This window comes from Mauremys reevesii, linkage group 8 (genome assembly GCF_016161935.1).
Source record: "Mauremys reevesii isolate NIE-2019 linkage group 8, ASM1616193v1, whole genome shotgun sequence".
NCBI lineage: Eukaryota > Metazoa > Chordata > Testudines > Geoemydidae > Mauremys > Mauremys reevesii.
Window position 1 is genome coordinate 91,808,623 of NC_052630.1, and position 16,629 is coordinate 91,825,251.

At 40.1% G+C, this 16,629-nt stretch overlaps 1 protein-coding gene across 2 annotated transcripts in view; it reads right to left on the minus strand.

Annotated features, from left to right (window-relative positions):
• ROR1 (receptor tyrosine kinase like orphan receptor 1) overlaps nt 1-16,629 on the minus strand; it is a 240,878-nt gene that overhangs the window by 210,877 nt on the left and 13,372 nt on the right. The gene's annotated exons all lie outside the window — the stretch shown is intronic.

The window sequence follows — 16,629 nt, forward strand, 5'->3', positions numbered from 1 at the left end:
GTACAATGCTGTGCACACTGGAATACTTTTGAAATTCCAACCCTCCAGTTTTAAATTGAGGGTAGTATATTCGTACTATAACTGTTCTATGGATACACATTTATTTTATTTACATATTATAATTGTCATATATGAAGAAATATATATAGTTTTCAAAAAGCATACAAGGCTTTCTCTCTTAGATTTGGAATTTGATTTTTTTTCTTCTTGCAGACAAGAAGATCACAGACTATATAAAGGTTGAAATACTTTACAAAATTAAGTTAGACCTGACCCTAACAGAACTTAAGCATTCAGGCACTTATCCAAATTGATTATACCTCTTGGTTATACAAAAAAAGGCTAAAATTCATACAAAAATAAATTCTCACAGCTTCACAGGAAAACCCATGTCTAGAAGTCAAGACATAGTTCAAGTTGTTGACTAGGCGGATATACACTGAGTAGTTCTTACACAGCACCTTATTCTTTACATTGAGCACTAGGAAACAAAGCCAACTACGTCCTACAGATAGTATGACAAGGCCCTCTATTTTTTCAGCAGTAAATGAGAGTTTATAGGTGAGATGTCATTATTTCCTCCCGCCCCTTACCCCCAGCCTTGGTCAAATGAGCCTAATTATTTAAGTGCCTAAACATGGATTTATGTACGCAGTGTTGTTTCAGCCATGTTGGTCCCAGGATATTAGAGAGACAAGGTGGGTGAGGTACTGTAATATCTTTTATTGGACCAACTTTTGTTGGTGAGGGAGACGAGCTTTTGAGCTTACACAGAGCTCTCCTTCAGGTCTAGGAAAAATGTTTCTCTGAGTATGTTTCCCAGACCTGAAGAAGAGCTCTGTGTAAGTGTGAAAGCTTCTCTCTCTCTCTCTCACCATAGAAGTTGGTTAAAATTGGATTTAGTTGACTAACTCCTTGCTTTCTCCATCTGTTACTGGTTTGGTTTGTATAGCACAAATCCAGGACCACATAGGACTCCGTGACTATCACTTTGCTGCACAACGTGTTCCCTTGAAACTTCTTCACAATAGTTGGGATAGAACTCTGCAGTACAGGACAATCTCCATTAGCTGTTAGCAGTTTAGGGCACACTACTGAGTAGTTCTCATTCTGTCCAGCAGTGGCACACATACATTCTAGCTCATTACAGTAGTAAACTGTATTAATTTGAACTAGGGTGACCAGATGTCCCAATTTTATAGGGAAAGTCCCAATATTCAACATGTTTATAGGCACCTATTACTCCCCACCCCTTGAACCAATTTTTCACGCTTGCTATCTGGTCACCTTAATTTGAACTATACTGTATTCTGTTGGGTCAGAGTACAATATTACATTAAAAACAGCACTTCAGCCCATTTTCACATGTCCAAAAAACATTAGCACACATACTTACCTGGTAAAAGAGCCTATCTCTGAAAGAGCTTGTGGAATCAAAACCACTTGAAAATTTCAGGTCCTATCTAGATAAGTGCCTATTGTAGTCTTATGGTCTAGATGAACTAGTATGGGTTTCTTCCAGCCCTAACACCCTATTACATGCATTTTAAAAGGCAAAATGTTATTTTATGGCACGTTTCTTTATTCTAGGTGAAGGAGTGTGGTCTAACAGTAAAACACAGGGCTATAGAAATCAGGACTCCTAGGTGCTATTCCAAGTTCTGCTACTGAAGCACTTGTGTGCCCTTAAGCAAGCCATTTAACCTGTGTTGCACACTTTACCCATCTCTAAAATGGGGATGCTGATATGTAGCCAATATAATAATCCCTACTTCTGATATAGCGCTTTTCATCAGCAGATCTCAAAGACTTAAGTAACTCACAAGGTATTGAGGTAATTAAATAATAGCATTCTTATAAAGCACTTTGAGATCCTTGGATGAAACCTAATGTAGAAATTCAAACAACTGGATGTTATCACTCAGACGTCAGGGAAATAAAGTTGAAAGAGCCATATTTGTTCCCATGGCCAATCCAAGAGATTTTTCCCAAAGCTTCCTGAACTGGAATAAGAACCATATTCCCCAATACTCTGAAAAGAACTGTCCATATACAAATGTAACTGCTATTAACAATGGGAATTAAGTGGGCACATGGGGGGGCGGAAATCAAACTCACATTTGTCTACCTAGAAGTAAATGCATGTAATAGTCTTCACCTGTATGCTGTATAACAGATACAAATGTTACTAAAAATCATTCATAAAAATATGAAGGTAGCAGAGATTCATAGATTCCCAGGCCAGAAGGGACCATTGCAATCATCTAGTCTGACCTCCTGTATAACACAGGCCATAGAACTTCCCCAAAATAATTTCTAGAGAATATCTTTTAGAACCTTGATCCAACCTTATATAAAGCAGTATATTTCTATATGTTTGATGAATTTTTGTCCCACATACCACTTTATTATATTGTGGATTTTTATGTACATTTTCTATGTAAAGGAATTTTAATTTCATTGAGGGGGGGCAAGAAAAAGAACTTAATCTTGATCATTTGTCATATGCAAGTTATTCAACACCCAATTCTGATTCAATCCAAACCACTGCCCTAAACTGTGTATTGTCATCAGCCAATAAGGGCCTTGAAATAGGTGATACAGGGGCATGACAGCTATGCATGACATGCCTTTTCCTTCCCACTCTTGGCATCACATCTGTCATGTAACCTTCCTTCTGATGATGTTGTAAATGAGCCAGAAGTAAATGGTCACAAATATCTACAAAAATGTGCACGTTTTGTGCATTTTTCCACAAGTTCCTCCCCATCCTGACACCCAAGCTGATTCAGAATTCCCAGGCATACAGCATTTGGGGTTTTTTTCCTCCCCCATAGCAGGTCGTCCTTTGTCCAAAATAGGTCAGCAGGCAGTAGATCCAGCATACATTGCATTCTGCAGCTATCATGGGTCAAATAGGTTCCTTGGGGAAATTCTACCTTCAGGTAGACCAGTGCAAATCCAAAGTAACTGTACTGAAGCCAGCATAATTACTCAGGATCAGACTCAAAGTGATGGAGAATTTTACCATATTCCTTGGTAATCTGTTCCAATGTTTAGTTACTCTCACTGCTAAAAATCTGTAAATGAAAGCAGAACTTGGTTCCTTTTTTCCAGTTTTAAAAACAGTTAAAGAAAATTTATTTCATCTGATCACTAAACAAAAGGCATTTTTTGGCAATAGAATTTGCTTGCAAAAGAATTCCATGGTGTTTTGTTCCTTTAGGAGTAAAATTTTCAAAACACATCTAAGTCACTTAACGGACTAAGTGATATTTTTGAAAATACCTAAATGACTTAGACACTTCTGATAATTGTAACCAAAGTGTCACTAGTACATTTTTAGGAACCAATCCTTCAATCAAAACCATGCAAGTGTATCCTAAAGTCAATGGCCTGAAGCCCAATTCAAGTCTATCCCTGTGCATCCAAGTTCAGGATTGGGACCTTAGTTCTGGTATTTTATTGGCAAAAGGCAACAACAAAGTCCACAGCAAAATAAAAATGAGTAAAAACAGGACTAAGAAAAAATGAAAAAAAACCTTGTCCTCAAGCTAACCTTTCCATCTCCGTCTCCCCTAAGTTAACGCTATTAACTACACTTATGGGGCTTAATTAGAAAGATATGTTTTATTACGTTCCAGTCCTAAGTACGGACGGAACCCTTATTAAGCGAAATCTCCAATGCAATAGAGCATTTTAATGATACTGTACACTCTTTTGGCTTCCTCCCAAATAGTGAACAGAGCCAATATTTGTAGACTTCCAACAGGAAATTAAATAACTGCCCTGTTGGAAATATAAACCCATTTACAGTGGTCAAACTTGAATCTTCCAAAATACAGACATAGTTTGAGCACATAATGCTGTAGGAAAATCTGCAGGAAGACAGAGAAATTCAAATTAATACACACCACCTTATGTAAAGGCACCTTGCATGGCTCTACAAATCATAGCTTTTTCAGGTGCATTTCTTGACCTGGTGTTTGTTTATCAACATTTATATGATACTTTACAGAGTACGCTGGACACACAGAGCCAGGACTGGTGATGAAAGATTAGTAGTAGTGTCACTTATTTCACCATGTGTTTCTTGAGAAGCAGCATGGTCTACAGAGAGAGGGCTGGGCTGGGGCTCAGGAATGCTGTGTATAGTCCCGGCTCTGCCACTGTAAGTTGTGTGACCTTAGGCAAGTCACTATTCTATGCCTCTGTTTCTCCTCCCATCTCTGTCTGTCTTGTATGTTGAAGGCAAACTCCTGGCCTCAGTGAAGTCAATGGAAGTTTTGCCACTGACTTCAATGTCGCCAGGAATTTACCATTAGACTTAAAGGCCCAGAGTTTAAAGGTACCTAGGTGTTGCTCTACTCATCGCTGCAATGCCTAACACACTTAGGAACCTGAGAGTCAGGGAGATTTAGTCCTGAAGTCAATTTTGAAAGAGACATAAGCTTCTGCGTGAGTTAGGCCTTGCAACTCTGAGCAAATCAACACCTGAATCCTTTAAAAAACTTGGGCCCAAGCTCTTAAGGAGCAAAGATTGTCTTCTACTATGTGTTTGTACTGTGCCTACACCAGAGCACAAGTCTTGGTGGGGCCCACAGGTGTCAGCCCAGCCCTTTTCATGAGCACTGAAGTCACTAAAATAAATGAAGTTGTGACAAAATGAGCAAATATATTCTGCTTTCTCCTTGGAGGAGTGAACCATCCTGACACTGAGTCAAAATCACACACACAATAAAGATGAAGGGTGGGGACTGACAGTGGCTTTAACTGAAATAGACTTGTCCAGTAGGAAGCTGTGTTTCCATCAGTTGGCACAATTAGAAAGTTGTCTTTTACCAGTAAGTAAAATGTTTCAAGCTATCGTGTTATTCCCTATTACAGGAAGAGTGCCTCAGTAATAGCACTTACCTTCTCAAACCAGTAATATCTTACTTATTTGTATAAGAAAACTTTTAACTATATCTACCAGTCAACATTTTCAACTATTTTAAAAAAAAAAGCCACCTTTTATTTCTATACAGCGGCGCTTTTCATTCAAGGATCTTGAAGTGCATTACACAGGTGAGTAAAAGTTATTGACCTACTTTTTACAAATTGGGAAGCAGGTAGAAATTAGTGACTTTTTCCCGGTCACACACAGCAAGCCATTGGGAATACATGGCATTTTCATGGCTTCTAATCCTTACTGAGGCTAGATCTACCTGGGGGACGAGGGGGTTCAACCTAAGATATGCAACTTCAGCTACGCGAAAAGCATAGCTGGAGTCAGCGTATCTTAGGTCAATTTACCTGGCCATGAGGACGGCGGCGAGTCAACCGCTGCCACTCCCCCGTCAACTCCGCTTCCGCCGCTCACCGCGGTGGAGTTCTGGAGTCGACGGCAGAGCGATCGGGGATCGATTTTATCGCGTCTACACTATAAATCGATCCCTGATAGATCGATCACTACCCGCCAATCCGGCGGGTAGTGTAGACGTACCCTTAGACAGATAGTCTACTCCCCAGGAATAAAGGGGACTCACAGGAGTAAGGGTTTGAGGGACTGAGCTGCTTAATAGAGATCCTCCCAATAACAAAAGTCATATGGGGATAACTGTTTGAAAAACTCCTGATCTTTTGCAGCAGTTTGTGTGGAATGGATTAGATATTCAGACTGGGGAGTAACTGAAATCCAATACAGTGACTCTGATCAAGGTAAATTCATGCTCAAAAGTTAAAGAACATGTTAGCAGTGGAATAGGCTGCATATTCTAAGAGATTCTTCTCAGCTTGAACTTGGTTTCCTGTAGTTGCTGTTCTGCTTCTAAGGGCTTCTCACTTCACAGGTCTCTGTTAGAAGCAGGCTATTCAGCCAAGTTTTAGTGGTGCTGAGGGCACAGTTTTGTACCTTTATGTTCATGTCCACAGATAAATCAGGGCACAAATCTTACCACTTACATGGCTAAATGCCTGAATCCAGGCATAGATCAAGAACTGAACTGCCTAGTGGTGCAAAACATGCAGGTACAATATTTGCAGGTGACAATGCACCCAAAAAAGGGAGACTGGGCTTGTGAGAATTTGGGCTTAGAACATGTATCAGTGAGGGACGAGTTGCCCATATAGCATGCATACATCTTAAAAGTTGACCTTCAGTTTTAGGTATGCAAATCTATGCCAACAAATCAGACAGCCCTTTAAACTTCAGCGCTTGCACCCCCAGCACTGACAGTTGCACTGAAGTCCCTTTAAAAATGTGATTATCATTGAAGACATTGATGTTAGTATGATCAAATTACTTGCACCTCTTTTATACTCAAGTTCCACTGAAATAATTCAGTCCCTGGGAAGAAGGATAAAATAAATGGGACAGAGACTGAGGAAAAGAACTTGCAAATCTGAGCAAGAGAAGTAAGATTCAGGTAGACAGCTCCAAAAAGATTTTCTGAATATTCAAGTTAAACTATGAACCCTTGACCAAGTCTCACTTGCTTGTCAATCTCTTAAGGGAAAGCAACCCAAGACTCCTGTGGCACCTTATAGACTAACAGATGTTTTGCAGCATGAGCTTTCGTGGGTGAATACCCACTTCTTCGGATGCAAGCAGTGGAAATTTCCAGGGGCAGGTGTGTATATATAAGCAAGCAAGAAGCAGGCTAGAGATAACGAGGTTAGATCAATCAGGGAGGATGGGGCCCTGTTCCAGCAGCTGAGGTGTGAAAACCAAGGGAGGAGAAACTGGTTCTGTAATTGGCAAGCCATTCACAGTCTTTGTTTAGTCCTAAACTGATGGTGTTAAATTTGCAAATGAATTGGAGCTCAGCAGTTTCTCTCTGGAGTCTGGTCCTAAAGTTTTTTTGCTGGAGGATGGCCACCTTAAAATCTGCTATTGTGTGGCCAGGGAGGTTGAAGTGTTCTCCTACAGGTTTTAGTATATTGCCATTCCTAATGTCTGATTTGTGTCCATTTATCCTTTTCCTTAGAGACTGTCCAGTTTGGCCGATGTACATAGCAGAGGGGCATTGCTGGCATATGATGGCATATATTACATTGGTGGACGTGCAGGTGAATGAACCGGTGATGGTGTGGCTGATCTGGTTAGGTCCTGTGATGGTGTTGCTGGTGTAGATATGTGGGCAGAGTTGGCATCGAGGTTTGTTGCATGGGTTGGTTCCTGAGCTAGAGTTACTATGGTGCGGTGTGCAGTTGCTGGTGAGAATATGCTTCAGGTTGGCAGGTTGTCTGTGGGCGAGGACTGGCCTGCCACCCAAGGCCTGTGAAAGTGTGGGATCATTGTCCAGGATGGGTTGTAGATCCCTGATGATGCGGTGGAGGGGTTTGAGCTGGGGACTGTATGTGATGGCCAGTGGAGTCCTGTTGGTTTCTTTCTTGGGCTTGTCTTGCAGTAGGAGGCTTCTGGGTACACATCTGGCTCTGTTGATCTGTTTCCTTATTTCCTCATGTGGGTACTGTAGTCTTGAGAATGCTTGGTGGAGATTTTCTAAGTGTTGGTCTCTGTCTGCGGGTTAGAGCAGATACGGTTGTACCTCAGTGCTTGGCTGTAGACAATGGATCTTGTGGTGTGCCCGGGATGGAAGCTGGAGGCATGAAGGTAGGCATAGCGGTCGGTAGGTTTTCGGTATAGGGTGGTGTTAATGTGACCACCACTTATTTGCACCGTGGTGTCTAGGAAGTGGACCTCCCGTGTAGATAGGTCCAGGCTGAGGTTGATGGAGGGGTGGAAGCTGTTGAAATCATGGTGGAATTTTTCTAGAGTCTCCTTCCCATGGGTCCAGATGATGAAGATGTCATCAATGTAGCGTAGGTAGAGAAGGGGCGTGAGTGGACAGGAGCTGAGGAAGCGTTGTTCCAGGTCAGCCATAAAAATATTGGCATATTGTGGGGCCATGCGGGTGCCCATAGCGGTGCCACTGATCTGGAGATATATATTGTCATTAAATTTGAAATAGTTGTGTGTGAGGATAAAGGCACAGAGCTCAGCAACCAGTTGTGCTGTGGCATCATCAGGGATACTGTTCCTGACAGCTTGTATTCCATCAGTGTGTGGGATGTTTGTGTAGAGAGCCTCTACATCCATGGTGGCTAGGATGGTGTTCTCTGGAAGGTCACCAATGCATTGTAGTTTCCTCAGGAAATCAGTGGTGTCACGGAGATAGCTGGGAGTGCTGGTAACATAGGGTCTGAGTAGGGAGTCCACATATCCAGTCCACATATCCAGGGCCCCATCCTCCCTGATTGATCTAACCTCGTTATCTCTAGCCTGCTTCTTGCTTGCTTATATATACACACCTGCCCCTGGAAATTTCCACTGCTTGCATCCGAAGAAGTGGGTATTCACCCACGAAAGCTCATGCTGCAAAACATCTGTTAGTCTATAAGGTGCCACAGGATTCTTTGCTGCTTCTACAGAACCAGACTAACACGGCTACCCCTCTGATACTCAACCCAAGACTGCCCTCACTTGGCTCCCGGATCCAGGAATGCATTCAAACACGTGCCTAATTTCAAGCACACACGTGAATACTCTGATTGGAATCAACTGGACTACATCAGTGCTTACAGTTAAGATGTGCGCTTAAAGTGCTTTTGCTAGATTGTGGCCTGAAGTGACATTTAGCTATTTCTGAACACTTTCTTCAATGTATCAGAAACTAACATGATACTCTCTGCATCAAGAATGCATCTTTTCCATTTCTCTCTGCTGTATATCCCATTGTTCCTTGAGCAAACACCCTAGGGCTATGTCTACACTGGCAATTGAACGACAAAACTTTTGTCTTTCAGAGGTGTTAAAATAAAAATAAAAAACCTGAAAGACAAAATCCTTGCCGATGACAAGCGCCAGTGTGAACAGCGCTTTGTCGGCAAGAACACTCTCCTGCCAACAACGCAAACGCCACTCGTTGGGGATGGAAGTTTTTTGTTGGCTCCGACAAACAGCGGCTACATGGCGCGACTTTTAGCAGCACGGCTGTAGCAACACAGCCATGTTGCTAAAAGCTGTGTACTGCAGACATAGCCTAACTGTAGCAAAGGCAAGGACGTCCCCAGTCATTGTCAATGTCTGACCGTCTCAAATTCCCAACTTGTAGTACCATAGGGTTTAATAATCCTCTGCTCTTAAACTTAGTGGCTATTTTCAGTAGATTTTCTCTTAAGGCACAAGAGAAACTAAGTGACTGTCTATATCAATAGAAACAGAGGTTCAACCTCCACAATGAGTGGGTGAGGCAGATGAAGGGAGGAGAGGGTCAAAGCGGAACAATGCATAAGTCATGCAGCTGTGATAAAGGAGATAACCACAGGGTAACAACAAGTTTGGGTCATTTCCTTTGATCCCCCTTATCAACTGCACCTATGAATCGAGTGGTGGGGGAAGTTACACACCCTCCTGTTAGCAGAAGGAAAAAACCAACACAAAACAAAACAGAATTTGCCTCTTGTCTCATCCACCTAGAGGATACAGAAACACCAGTAGCAGAGCACCTCAGCATCAGAAGTACCAGGCTGCACAAAATTACTGCCCTGGATCATGGGCAATTCCCGGTGCCAACTAGTTACTTAACTCTTTAACTAGTTAATTGCACTGCATGGATTAACAAAAACCTCTGCAGCACTATACCTGTCCCAAACAGATGTCAGTCTTCCCAGGTTCCAGTTCCTCCCAGAACTCTTCAGTTCAGGAGGAGCTGGTCACATGGAAAGCAATGAAATTACATAAAAGTGGACAAAAGAAACAGCCTCTCTGAAGTTATAGATGGGATAGTTCCTCAGAGAGAGATCCCAAACAGCCAAGCGGAAGATCATTTTGGAGATATGAGGCCTGCAGGGACTGTAAAAAAGGGGAAATACTGATGCAGGAGAGGCTAGGAAAAACAAAAATATCAGAATGAGGAGGGGAAAGGAGGAAGACGTGCCATGTGCTCCATTAACTGCCGCCCTTGTAAGCAAAAAGAAAATAATTCTGGCTAAATAAAGTAATGTAATCGTGCATCCCTGCTAGAGGGTAACAAAATCTTCAAAAAGGAGACATTCCTATTCTTCAAAATGCTAAAGGATTAATGCTCATCTGGCTATAGTATGTTACAGAACTAAATACATTGCAAAAAGATGAAACTCTAGAAAGCCTGTGATGTTAGTCATATATTTAAACATAAGTTAGATATTAATGGCTTGGAAGTCGTCAAGACGCTCCTATTTGTGTGCTGCAACAAAAGTCACACTGAGACATTATCCAGCCTCAAGAAAAGGTTTTCTATTATATTGTAAGTGGTGACCAGAAATCTTTTGTGAAATGAATATCACTTTTCAAAATTAGACAGAAATATAATTGCTGTTGCAATAAAATCATGACACATAACAGAACTCTTAAAAGGAGGATAAGTGCTGGAGAAATAAACCCAACTGATTAGATTTAAGACATACAGGTCACTGATTTTAGCTTACCAGCCAACACTGCGCTGTAGTCCTATCTAGCATTTGCTAAAATCATTACAGGACAGGCTATACGGACATCTGTATTCCTGCTTCCCTGTGCATTTTGTTAAAGTCACTTTTTAAATAAATAGCTGCAGATGAATTTTTTTATAACCCTAATGACTAAAAACTGGAAAATAAGAAGAAAAAAAACACATTTGAAACTTCTTTGTCTCCAGCCTGTCTTTATTACAGATATCTCTGTGCTTGGAACCAAATTGATGTCACCTCTTGGTAAAATCAGTCACCCTGTGGATAATACGTCAGTGATCCCCAAGCACAAGTATCTGCTTATAAATATAAACAACTGAGGAGCTGGCACTTCTGCATGATAACACACTATGTTATGCTTTTCTGTTGTTTATCATGTGCACATGAGAACTGACACATAGCAGGTTTTTAAGCAACAGATCAGGGTGAAAGTTTAATGTTGATTTATAAAAACGCACTTATCCCATATTTTAGGCACATGTACAAATAACTGATTTGAAAATGCAAAAATTTCAGACCAGTATTACTGACAAATTCCCCCCTACCCCCATTCATTATTTGTAATAGCTACCCTAATCCAACGAAGTACCTGACTTAACAGCCTGGGAGAACAGGTAAACCTTGCAGCACACTCTGAAGGCCAAGAGACTTGAGCTCTATTGGACCAAAGGAACAGTGAGTTCTTGAAGCATGGACTCTTCAGTGAAAATATCTTATCCCAATCAATATTAGGATGATGTTAACTCGAACAGCTCAGCACTGAACATGAGCCAACTAGGTGAAAAACCCATCTCTTTGAATTGCCCACAGAAATGGACTAGAAGCCAGAGTAGACGATGGTACAGAACCAAAGTGTAGTGCTTTAGAAGCACTGCTAAGTAAAAGGATGGCTGCATTCTGGACCAGATGAAGTTTCCCAGTAGTCTTAGCATCTGCTACCAAAGAAGTTCTAAACTACAACGTACGTTGTATCGGGTGCCATTTTCAAATCCTCACTAAGAAAATGGCATGGAGCTCACCAGTGGGGGTATAGAGAAAAGGCCCTCACCGTTCATTTGCAAAACCAACTGCAGAAGAGAACTTTGGACACATCAACATCTAGATACTATGGGGAAACGCACCTTAAAAATCTTGGATTAAACCAGACCTACTAGATTGTTCCAAGAAAACTCAGCTGAAGTTGCCAAGTTTCTCCTGGTTTGGGGTCAAAACCACCAAATTTTGCAAGGCTATAAGATCCTCCTAAAGGGGCTGTGTCTTGTGCATCTGTATGGTAAACAGACTTTATTGGTACACGTCATTTTCACCATACACATACAAACCGACAAAAAAAAAATCCATCGATGATCATTGAAATTCACAGATAAAGAAAGAAAAATGCTGCTTGAGTACTCAGAGTTTGACTAAGGATATTTACTTTGTATATTTTGACATGTGATGTTGAAAATTTGTGTTTTAACAGTTATAAAGCTTTCCTTTTTTTAAATCTTAACTACCATCATTAAATAACTATTGTCTGTGCCCAATAATTTCCCCCTCCCACAAACATTGTAACCAATTAAAATTAGAATGCTTAAACTCGATAATTTGCACAACTATGAAAAATTAACATCGATAAAAAATGTCAAATGCTTTAAAATAAACACTGATATCTGTTAAAATTATAAAAACTAAAAACTAAATTCTGCCCAGCCTAAATATGAACAATGCACTAAGATACTTTCCCTTTTGACTTATTTGAACAAAGTCTTATAGATCCAAAGAATGAACAGAATTCAGAAGCCTACTTTACAAACCCTTTTTTCTATGTCCAAAAATAAAGGAAATGGAAAAAAGAGAGTGAATCCTCAATTTAAATAGAATAAATTAGAATCTCTGGTTGGTTTTGTTTTTTCTTCCTCTAAATGGCAAAGCATAAGCTAGTGCCTACAGCACTGTTGTTTGTTGCCCTGCCTTATGTGGTTTATGCAACTATATAATGTAGTATTCAATCAAAAGGATTACATCTAACAACTGCTTTCGTCAAATACTACAAATGCTATCCCTGAGGTACAGAGTGGTTTAAAAAGTGGAAACGAAAATGCTTATTTCAAGTCATACATTAAATCTGGGAAAGATTTTAAGTGTTTTATATATACTTTTTATTAGAAACATATACTGTACATTCATTAGGATCTGTATTCAATTTCAATTATTCTGGATTATGCAAATAAAATTTCATTTCATTAGCACATTTTTCTTTCAGAAAAACAGATAGAACACTGTGTTTTGGGGTGTGGTGAGGGCACACCCAGAACAAGAAAGATGATGGCCACTGTGGTATAAAAGAGCACACAATAATAATAGGTAATATTTTAATTAAGGAAACTGAACAGTCTCTGTGCATATATATTACTATCTGGAAAGTACTGCCTTTAATCCTGTCCCGAGGCTGCTATGCATAAACAGAAGCTGCACATCCTTCCTATTATGTTATGTGTTTCAAGTGTGATTCATCCTGGGGATGAGAAAGTTGTGCTTAATGGTACGATTCTTGTATTGATTATAACCACGTTTGCTGCCATGGTACTCAGTGCAGGAAGCAGAAATTGTACTGTATTCTATTTGTATGAAAAAAAATTACTTTTGCAAAAATGTACTTGATAGCTATGGAGAAAGGGAGACCAGAGGATTGTTTGGACTGCCACAAATAGACCATTATTTGCATACTATGTTTTCTTTGTACAAAAATTAATGATCTATAAATGACCAAGTTCTGTTGGCAGACATATAAACAGCAAAATAACTTCTCAACTAGCTCCCCAAATGCAGTAGTAATAAAACTGTCACTAATTAAAGTCAATATTTGTCAACTGAATAAAGAACCAGCTCTTGTAAAGATATCATCAGCATACTAAAATCATGGATTTATATTGCACAGCATGAATTTTATTCAAAGGCTGAATAAAATTCTGCTCTCAATTATACTCATGAAACCCCATCAAATGAGCATTGAGACTGATCTCACTGAAGTTGTAGGGGGTGCATGAGAGGGCAAAATTTGTCCGATTAAGTCTTTTTAACTGTTTAATATGTAGTTTAGTTCTTAGCTGTATAAAAAGGGCACACTAATAGCTTCAGCCCCTTGTAGCACCTACAGTGTTCCAGTTCAAAAGGAACATACTGATATAGCTTTCTGTACAATAGAATATATTTGTTATAAAATAATTTTAACCATTAGAAAAAACCAACATTGCTAGCAAAGGCAGCAAAGAGTCCTGTGGCACCATCACCTTCATTTATTTCAAAGGTTTTAAATAAAATATTTTATAGCGCGTGGGTACTGAAAAGTCTGTAAGTTTATTACTTTCTAACTACCATTTATTCAACTACCTCAGCCAAGGTCAGGGCTTCTAAGCTTAGCTAGGTCATTGGACCTAGTTCTCGAGATATCCAAGATAGAGGATGGAAAGAAGATGGGTAAAATTTTCAAAAGTGATTAAGTGACTTCTAAGTTTAAATCCCATTGGACTTGGACTCCTAAGTCATTTAAACACTTGAAAATTTTACCTGATGTCTTTAAAGGAAGATACAATTTAAAACAAATGATTATTCAGGCTTTCACAGAAGCCCAGACAAGACCACAGAAAATATGAAATGTGTCTTTAAGGTAGGCTAACTTGTAAAATGCTGTCAACCAGGATCTTTTCTGAATGGGAGCATCTTCGTTATGTGTCCAGCATGGAGGTGCTCTTGTACAGGGAAGATTCTGGTTGACTGATTGCATTTTAGCAGTTAACGTCCTAAAAAAGTGTGTCTCATATTTGTGAATGGATGCAAGCAGCAAGTCCATCAGATCCTATTGATACCATCAGTATGATTAATCTTCATTAAGTGATCATTAGGCCCCATCTCTCAAAGAACCTGATTTCAATGTGAAATCTTTAAGATGTGAAAGAAAATCAGAAATGCAACAGAGTCAGTAAAGGAGAAAATTTGAAAACTAATATTCCCCTTCCCTGTGTGATTTTAAGTTTTATGAGTCAACATTTCAGGGGTCCGTAATTTACAGTAACAAACTGCAGGATAACACCTCATGCAAACAGAAGGAAGCTGAGCAAAATTAGCTGCAATAATCCTTCAAGAATATAAGCATTTTCTCACGGAATCTTACAATAGTCATGTAGCTTTGGGGGGAGGAAAGAAGGATTATGATACAAAAATAACTACGAGGAGCTAATCCACAGAAAAGTAAACGAAAATTGGAGCTTCCCTATTATTATATAACTATTCTCTGAACCGTTTCAAATGACTTTACAGTTTCTTTGACAGATACATATATAAGTACCTCTTAGCAAATTGTATTGAATGTATATGCACTTAATCCCCCTGCTTGCAGAGCTGAGATGCAATTCTTCCCCTTAGGCCTTTTCAGTTATTACAATTAGCCCATGTGAGATTACTCCAGATAATCATTAGAGATAATAATTTGGAAGGGGGAGTATACACAGAACTGACAATTAAGTGATTTGGAAATGGAACTGCTATAGAGCTGGCCAAAAATCCAACAAAAAACAGAAAGCCATGTAGGTACGCTTCCGTAGTGCTATTTCCCAAAGTCCCCTGCAGTGCCAGCCTTGCTCTTCCCATGACGTCCATGGTGCCTCATGCAGCCACTCGGTCATTTACTACAGCAATCTGGAAGAGCCCACTTGCAACCGCCAAGTCAAAGCCTCCCACTGGACTTAGTTGAAAAAGCAGGTGGCTTAAATTCATTTATAGATCTTAAGGCCAGAAGACTATCTAATGGGCCCTTCAGCATAAAGCAGGCCATAGACTTTCATCCAGTGCTAAAGGGCTCTCCCAGTGCAGAAGAACTCATCAAGTCAAAGGCCTTCATCTGATCTCACTAAGAACAGAATTACCTGGGGGAGTGGACATACTATGAACTACTCCAGAGAAAAGAAAGCATTCCTACACACTCCAGGGTCCTCTAAGTTGCTACCAGAACTCTGGATTTCATGTTTATATCCCCACCTTCTACTTGGCTTTTATACCACCGATCTGGCTGGGGAAAACTCACAGGTGTACCCTCTGATGCCAGCAATCGAGTCCCTTTAACTTTCCAGAGAGGTCAAGGAACCTCCACAAAAACACCTGATCTTCATGGATTCATAGATGTTAAAGTCAGAAGGGACCATCTGATCCTATCTCCTTTGCAGCACTCCCAGCAGAAAAAAAATGGAGTTAACCAAACATGTCCCATATAGCACTGGACAGCTAATAGCAAACTACTGATTTCTATTTACTGTTCTAACCCCCTTCCACTGTGACATTTCCACCTGGTCTATTTGCCTTAGGGCTGTAGCTCTCAAGCGAAAGTGTTGAGGGCCAGTCACTAAGGCTCAGCCACATGACAAGAAGATTTTTCTTTGTTGTTGTTAGAAGTGGCAAACTAAAGATCAACCCAAGAGGAGCTTGCATAGAATGAAATGTAAGTCACCTGGCAGAAAGAGATGTCAAGAAAGCAAGCCTCCTAATATTTCGACAGTCAGCCCTTGACTGTTTGAAAAATTGACCTAATTTCTCCCATTGGAAAGTCCACAAAATTGTATTTTCACATTTCTCACCATTGTCATGGGAGCAGAGGAGGGGTGGAATTCTATGCTATTGATGGGCCAGAAGCACCACATTTGGATTTAAATTAGTCTGCATGTGGAAGAAAACATGTTTACAACCATGATGTCAGAGTCTGACCAATAACAAGAGCAAACCAGATACAATCTGCCCATACATTTAAAAAAAAAGTTATAGAAACTTCTTCTTTTGAACCCTGATAAATTAGAAGTTCACTAATGAACAGACAGATCCTCTATTACGAGAATGGACCTTTGTGAATATTTCCCTTGCCCAGGGTCTCTTTCCATAAGATCTCACCTAATAGAAGAGGTGGGAAAGAGCAGAGTCTTTGAAAAATTTTTTTTTTCAGATGGCCCTCTTGTATCTTAGTCACAGCTCTGGGATGTACTAAAATCTGGCTTATATAGATGTAAAATATTCCCTCTCCTAATGTGGAAAAGTGCCTGTGTTCGACACACGATATCCACAGCTTATACTGTGAAGGAAAAACAAAGGGAGAACATAAATAATGGTATAATTCAATTTATGACCCATGGA